At 32.1% G+C, this 6,848-nt stretch overlaps 1 long non-coding RNA gene across 1 annotated transcript; it reads right to left on the minus strand.

The window, feature by feature from the left end:
• Positions 1-3,383: 3,383 nt before the first annotated feature.
• On the minus strand, positions 3,384-3,939 carry LOC148180087 (uncharacterized). Its single transcript, XR_015769691.1, has 2 exons — positions 3,852-3,939; positions 3,384-3,801 (listed from the first exon to the last, which is right to left on the minus strand). It is a non-coding gene; the product is annotated as an uncharacterized LOC148180087 (long non-coding RNA).
• Positions 3,940-6,848: the final 2,909 nt, after the last annotated feature.

Consider the following 6,848-nt stretch of genomic DNA (forward strand, 5'->3'; position numbering starts at 1 on the left):
TTCTGGACTTTTATTTTTCTATAATTTTTATTTAGCGTCGTTTCTATAAATTTTTTAATTGCGCATAAATCAACGGCCATCTGTCTCGCGATTGTAGGACACCTGTACTAACTGGAGGATTATAATAATAGTTTTTTTCTCTTAACTTCTTTATAAAAATTCAGTGCTTTCGATGACAGCTGGCCTATCGCTGGTGGATATTGGACCATCAGATCCGAACGGTATTCTTCTTTATCCTAATGATTCGTTATCTGGTACCCGGGTGCTGCTTTTTTAACACTTCCTTCTTAACGCTTTTCATCATAATTGCAGTTTGCTGTTGACCGGTAATTGAATAAAAAGCTTCAAAGCATCTGGTGGCAATGTACAGCTGAATGGCTTAGTAGGTAAGTGGACATCAGACAAAACGGGGAAAAATTGCGGATAATGCGAGATGGTGGATAATTAATTAATAGAGAAAAATAGCACCTGGACTTTTTGGATTTTTTACTTTAATTTTGGTGTAAAATCGTGCCCGCAATTATCTAGTTTTATTTACTGTGAATTTAGGATAATTAGTGGATGTGGCACATTAGCACACAATCCGTCCGAAAAATTTTACGGCCGTCTCCATGGTGGCAACGTCAGTTTGGTTTTTTCATTTGCATCTTTTTTAAATTAATTCGGCTATCGTGGCGATCTAAATTCGTGCTTATTAGAGACTCATTCTTGGGAGCCCTTGCTACCTTTGCTCTGTTTTCTTTAAGGTAAAGTGGTTTTATGTCTTTTATGACCGCTCATTTCCATACAAATTTTGTAAACAAAAAAGTGTATTGACCGACTGAAGGTACTTAAGACGTGAAATATTAATATAAAGAATTTTTCCGGTCGTAAAATTAAACTATGCAACCAACAATGAATCCGTCTAATTTTCTTCCTTCAGTGGTTGTCGGTGAGTAATGACGACATTTCATAATTTTATCACCTGTTGTAGGTAAAAGATTCAATTTCCAAACTGTCCACCCCTCGACCATGTTCTCATATCTAGGAAGTGGTGATAAAATAAAACAGTCGGTGGTATTGTTTTCAGATTGACGAGGGTCTCTTGCTACGTTGACACGTCCAAACCGAAAAACTATTAAAAAAGGATAAATCACCATTGTCGCCGTCTCTTTTCCCCTACCCACCCTACCCTCGGGGTTGAAAGTGGAGAACGTACACGAACTTTTGATTTGGCTAATAACGTCCGCTTTCTCACACGGACACGCTTCAACCCTCGACTATGAAGGGTGGAAATCGGCTAAGCCCCCGCTAAGAGGGCGGCACGTGCTTGTTCAACATCTTACATTTGCACCTAGGGGGTTGGGGGTTTGTGCGGCGGGGCATGGGAAAGGCGCCGGGGGGTGTATAGAAAAAGGAGTCAGTGATACCGAAAAAAAAACAGAATAACAAGGGGGGTGAGGGCTGCTGCTTTGACGCGTTTCTTACCGCGTTCTTCGCTGGAATTCGTAATTTTGGTAATTTTAGTGCAGAGGGGATGAAATTTGGGGAAGTTAGTGGTTTTGAGTCGTGTGTTAAGTCTGCCAAATGGCAAAATTGTAGAGCAAAAAACACAGATTTTGTAAAATTTAATTTTTGGGATTAAAAAAAAAACTTCTTACATTCTGAACTAAAATTCATAATTTTTGTAATTTTAGCGCTACAGCGATGAAATTTGGATTAGTTACTACTTTTGAGTTGTTTATTAACTCTACCCAAATGCAAAATTGTAGAGCAAAAAACACAGATTTTGGAAATTTTTATTTTTGGGACTAAGAAAAACTTCTTACATTCTGAACTAAAATTCATAATTTTAATAATTTTAGTGCTATAGCGATGAAGTTTGGGGAAGCTACTATTTTTAAGTCGTGTATTAACTCTACCAAATTGCAAAATTGTAGAGCAATAAACACAGATTTTGTAAATTTTTATTTTTGGGACTAAGAAAAAAATTCCTACTTCTTGAAATAAAATTTATAATTTTTGTAATTTTAGTGCTACAGCGATAATATTTGGGGAAGTTACTATTTTTGAGTCGTATATTAACTCTACCAAATTGCAAAAATGTAGAACAAAAAACACAGATTTTGGAAAATTTTATTTTTGGGATTAAAAAAAAACTTCTTACCTTCTGAACTAAAATTCATAATTTTGGTAATTTTAGTGCTACAACGATGAAATTTGGATTAGTTACTACTTTTGAGTTGTTTATTAACTCTACCCAAATGCAAATTTGTCGATCAAAAAACACAGATTTTGGAAATTTTTATTTTTGGGACTAAGAAAAAAATTCCTACTTCTTGAACTAAAATTTATAATTTTGGTAATTTTAGTGCCACAGTGATAATATTTGGGGAAGTTACTATTTTTGAGTCGTATATTAACTCTACCAAATTGCAAAATTGTAGAGCAAAAAACATAGATTTTGGAAAATTTTATTTTTGGGATTAAGAAAAAAATTCCTACATCTTGAACTAAAATTTATAATAATTTTAGTGCTACAGCGATGAAATTTGGAGAAGTTTCTACTTTTGAGTTTTTTATTAATTCTACCAAATTACAAAATTGTGGAGCAAAAAACACGGATTTTAGAAATTTTTATTTTTGAGGCCAAACAAAAAATTCCTGCATTCTTGACTAAAATTCGTAATTTTGGTAATTTTAGTACTACAACTGTGAAATTTGGGGAAGTTACTATTTTTGTGTCGTGTATTAACTCTACCAAATTGCAAAATTCTAAAGCCAAAAACACAGAATTTGGAAATTTTTATTTTTGGGACTAAGAAAAAAACTCCTACATCCCGAACTAAAATTCATAATTTTGGTAATTTTGGTGCTGCAACGATGAAATTTGGGGAAGTTACTACTTTTGAGTCGTATATTAACTCTACGAAATTGCAAAATTGTAGAGCGAAAGACACAGATTTTAGAATTTTTTATTTTTGAGACCAAACAAAAAATTTTCACATCCTTGACTAAAATTCGTAATTTTGGTAATTTTAGTGCTACAAGTACGAAAGTTAGGAAAATTACTATTTTTGAGTTGTGTATTAACTATTGACGATTGCTGCTAAGCAATACGCTCTCTGGTGGCGATTCTTGATCTAAACCCCACATGCTTTATTGTGGGAAACGTGATGAAAAATTAACTATAATAATTTAATTTCCTTTTCAAACAGTAAGATTTTGGCTTTTCTCACACGTTAAAACTATCAAAACAAACTTCAAGTTTGATTTTTTACGTGTTTTTTCCATTCGAATTTTGACAAGATCCCACAGTGTCATTTAACAGCTGATTTTTGACAGAATAATGTGGCGCGAAACCTTAGTGCAAAACGTCAATTGAGAAAATGACAGATACAGAACAGAGTTTAATTTTTTTTATTACAGGTAAAAAACTGTTACATTTGGAAGGGGTTTTGTGTGCAAAAAATATTTTTTCCATAGTGGCAAATAAACTTTATTGTGCAATCAAACGGTCACATTTGAAGACTAGCGAGAATTTTCATCCCAATCTCTACAATTAAATTTTTCTTAACTATTTGAACTTATCTGTAATCAAAAAACGGTAATTTATCTCCTCATTTTCGCATCATCAAGACTCAAACTTGGATCAGCATCAATGCTCAGCTTGTAGAACCAATCGCCCAAAGATTTGTACATTTGGCCAAGTAGCGGGTTATCACCATTCATTGAGTTTTTCGGACCCAAGGGCCAACCATAGGCGGCTGTTATAACTACAGCGAAGAGCAGAAGAGTTACAAATTTCATGTTTATCTGGAACTTTAGTGAGGGGTTAAAAAAATTATGCGCAATTTGTATTATTGGCTTACCTGTGGACAGTCTGAGATTAGTAAAACGAATAATAAAGATTTGTCCGGCAGGTGATTTTATAGCGCCCCGCAATTGCGTCGTAATAAATGTTAGGTAGATAATAATATCAAAGTGCTCATTGTTATTTAACTCGATCATTTCTTTGTTCACTTGCTGAGTAGGTGTTGTTACATTTCAAAGTAATGAGTTTATCATTGCCTCCCACTGGAGAAATTGAAGGCCAGAAGTGAATTTCTCCCAATAAATGGGTGAATAGTTCAGAAAGTTAAGAATCTGAATCTAACAGTTCCCATATTTCTCCGGTATCTTCCTCTCGTTCACTTCGACAAACTATAAATAAATTAGACTTATCGTTCATCTTTGGGAAAACATGTGAGCACGGAGCCATAAAACTCGACTTTTTTGTCCGATCCGAAAAAAATCCACCGGCACCGTAAAGTGTCACTGATGTCTTCGTTACTTGGAAAAATTATAACCCGATGCTCCGACAATCGTCGAAATCTCTCCGAAGCGAACACCAAAATCGCCGGAACCATAAAAATTCGAACGACCACAGTAGCGCATTTAACAGATTAGTGCGGAAAAGATTTTCGGTATTGACTTGGTTCCCAGGAGGGTAATTAATCGAGGCAGAAATAGGGACGGCGGTATAAAAATTCTTTAGATAAACGTTTGTTGGTGGATCGGTTTCAGGTTCATTCATGTCGATGGGCGAAGATCGTATCTCAACTATTTGGGATGGGCACAACTCTATCCGAAGGGCGATTTTAGACAAAGTTTAATTGATTATCCACAACGGTGAAATTTTTTCGATTGTCCGAACTCTGCTGTGGCGTGGAGAATTCATTTGGCCACACCAACACCTCGCGAGCTAATTAAAATGATCCGAGATATGAGTAATCCGGGCGCAGCTATTTTTGGCCTTCAAAGAAGAAATAATAGTCCAGGCAAAATAGAACCTCGGGATAATTCGCATGAGGCTGATTTTTTGTGTGGACTTTCATGTAATTTTCACGTAGTATTGTAACATTGCTGCTGCAAAAGAAAAAAAATGTTTTGTTAACTTTTAAAGGTTTTTTTTTTTTAGTTTTGATTTGAATACTTACAAAATTGTAGTTTTTTTGATAAATTTTGTTGTTTTTTTTAATGATGGATAAAAACTATGTAGCTCAGTTGCTGGTCGATTTTTTTATAGTTTATTTGGTTCGTCTAAAATAAATTTCTTGTTTTAAAATTTTGTCTTTTGGCACAATTGATGAAGACTTTAGAAGTAGTAATTTGTCAGAATTTTGTTGTCGTAACTTAAAAACTAACAAAGATTCGAATTTTACTAAAAAAAGTTAAAAAAAATTTATTTGTCTTAAAATAAAATTTTCTAAAATCTGTAATTTTTGTTCTAAAATATTGCTCTTTGGCACAGTTAATAAACAATCCAGAAGTAGTAACTTCCCCAAATTTCATTGCTATAACTAAAAAAGTATCAAAGATACAAATTTTACTAAACAAAATTTTTGATTCGTTCTAAAATAAAATTTTCTAAAATCTGTATTTTTTGTTCTAAAATATTGCTCTTTGGCACAGTTAATAAACAATCCAGAAGTAGTAACTTCCCCAAATTTCATTGCTAATACTAAAAAAGTATGAAAGATACAAATTTTACTAAACAAAATTTTTGATTCGTTCTAAAATAAAATTTTCTAAAATCTGTATTTTTTGTTCTAAATTTTTAGCCTTTGGCACAGTTAATAAACACTTTAGGAATAGTAACTCCCCCAAATTTCATTGTCATAACTAAAAAACTAACAAAGATACATATTTTACTGTAAAAAAGTTGTAAATCTTTAATTCATCTTAAAATAAAATTTTCTAAAATCTGTATTTTTTGTTTCAAAATTTTGTTCTTTGACACAGTTAATAAACAGTTTAGAGATAGTAAATTCCCAAAATTTCATTGTTTTAAGTTAAAAACTAACAAAGATACGAATTTTACTAAAAAAGTTGAAAAATTTTTATTCGTTCTAAAATAAAATTTTCTAAAATCTGTATTTTTTTTCTAAATTTTTGACTTAAGGAACAGTTAATGAACACTTTGGAAATAGCAACCTCTTCATATTTCATTGTCATAAATAAAAAAGTAACAAAAATACGAATTATACAAAAAAATGTAGAAAATTTTTAATTCGTCTTAAACTACAATTTTCTAAAATTTGAATTTTTTTGTTTTAAAATCTTGCCTTTTGGGACAGTTGATGAACAATTCCCAGTTAGTAACTTGCCCAAATTTCATTGTTATGACTAAAAAACTAACAAAGATACGAATTTTAATAAAAAAAATTTTTGATTCGTTTTAAAATAAAATTTGTGTGAGTACTTCTAGGAGTCAACCTCGCAAGTGAAACCATTAAAATGAAGTTTAGAAGGCAATTAATACTGTGTCTTTATTTATTTCAAATAAACTAGTGAAAAGTAATTGTTTTAGTGATGGTGAAAGTTATAGCTTTAATTTTGCGTGAAAAAGTTAAGTTTTATTTTTCAACAGTATGTGATAATTGTTGCGGTTCAACTTACCTGAATCTTAGGTAAATGAGTCTAAATTGTACAATTTCAACAAAGATATACATAAAATCCATCCTGTTCTTTTGAGAACTCTCAAAAAACTAGAAGAAGTTCTTGAAGAAATGAACTACCATGAAAAAGAATTTTCAGAAGATTAATTTCAGAAGTTGCTGGAAAACTTCGTGGGTTAAGTTCCCTCAATGCTTCCTCAATCTAAAATAAGCCACTAAGTTTTATATTTCGACTGTGGTGCACAAAAGAATAAAATTTTCGAAATTTTCAAAAATACTTGTATATCTCAAAAATGATAACTCGTACGAAAAATTTTACGAGATCTTTTTTGTGGCAAATTTGATAAGATACAGTTTTAATAATAAGTATTTTTGCCATTGGAATCACCAGTGACAAGATATTTGCAAATATTTGTTTGCTTTGACGTT

This window comes from Gnatocerus cornutus, chromosome 2 (genome assembly GCF_029298725.1).
Source record: "Gnatocerus cornutus isolate USDA-ARS CGAHR chromosome 2, icGnaCorn1.1, whole genome shotgun sequence".
NCBI classification, from domain to species: domain Eukaryota; kingdom Metazoa; phylum Arthropoda; class Insecta; order Coleoptera; family Tenebrionidae; genus Gnatocerus; species Gnatocerus cornutus.